Genomic DNA, 1,609 nt, shown 5'->3' on the forward strand with positions numbered 1-1,609 from the left:
ACATTTAATACACTTAAACATGCAAAATCAATTATATAATAATACAGCCTATGCAATTCACATAATCACATAATTAATCAATTAAAATCACATAATAGTCCAATATTGCCCTTCTGGCCCACTAATCAAGGCACTAAGTCTTATTAAGAATTTTGGGACGTTACACCCGCGGTTCCATTGCCATCTTTAAAAGCTACATCGAAGAAGATCCTCACTCTACCAGGCCTCGGCAGCAACCAATGAGGTTCAGTACACACCTTGCCAGTCGCAAAACTCGCTTCCTAGTTCCTGATCTGAATAAACTTAAGAAAACGATTATTAATCTATTAGTTTGTTTTTTTTACTTGGGGGAAGAGGATCTAAATTTTGGGACTTTTCTTATGGTGAGAAGAAGTGTATATAACTACATTTATAATTATATTAGAACAAAGATATAAAGTCATATTTAAAAAATGAACAAAATCAATGGTAAGTTTAACTTTTGTTGATTTTATAAAAAATAAAATAAAAACAATTTTTATGACTTTTAATTAGAATAATAACTAAAAATAACGTCTATAATAATAAAATATTTCTTATTTAAATACTATTATTGTAATCATTTTAAAATGTGAATAAAAAGTAATTTTTTTACAAGAGAATTTCTACCTTGCTGTAGTACATGTTATGAAATATGAAACCTAAAAGAACACAAGGCGTTATTTTTTGTAAATATATGAGTTTTTTATTTAGGGGCGTTATATTTAGACTCCAATAATGTATATAGTTACCCCATCAATTAAAAATAATTAACTTTTAAATGAGTATTTGCTACATACATATCCATTGTTTCACACTAGTTATAGTTAAATATCTAATTTTTTTTATTTTTACGGCAAAAATATCCAATATTCAATATATATTAAATATAAGTACATAATCTATTTTTTTGTGGAAAAAATACTTAAAGTTGCTAAAACATTGCTTCTGTTAGCACTTTCTATGTTAAAACTATTAAACATATTGACTAAGCAGACATTTGTCACTCTGCAATCGGATCATTTCATAAAAAATTAAAAAAAATTAAGACATTTTAAATTAATTCAAATTTAAAAAATACATATTTTGATGACAAAAATACTCAAATTACATAGTGATACATATCAATGAGTCAACACTTAACAATTTTAACAGAGGAAGTACGAATAAAAACAATGTTTTAGTAACTTTGAGTATTTTTGCTGCAAAAAAACATATTAGATATTTATTTTTAACATATATTGAATATTGAGTATTTTTGCCGTAAAAATAAAAAAAAATAAGTATTTAATTGTGATGTGTAAAACATTTTATATTTATACTACAAATACCTTATTATTAAAATCATTTTTAACATTTTTTCTCAATATTTTTTTGACATTCTTTAATTTTTTTTAATAATTTTATTTTATCTTATTTTCATAATTTAAAAAAATAATAATGTATAACTTAAAAAAAAAAACCGCTACTTTAACAAGTTTTTATATATTTTTTTGTTTTAATTTTTTTATTTAAAATTTTAAAATATATATTATTTATGTGTATTTTTTAGAATATGACAGAAATTTTTTTAAAAAAATATGAGTACAAG

The sequence above is a fragment of the Humulus lupulus genome, chromosome 4 (assembly GCF_963169125.1).
Source record: "Humulus lupulus chromosome 4, drHumLupu1.1, whole genome shotgun sequence".
Classification (NCBI taxonomy): Eukaryota; Viridiplantae; Streptophyta; class Magnoliopsida; order Rosales; family Cannabaceae; genus Humulus; species Humulus lupulus.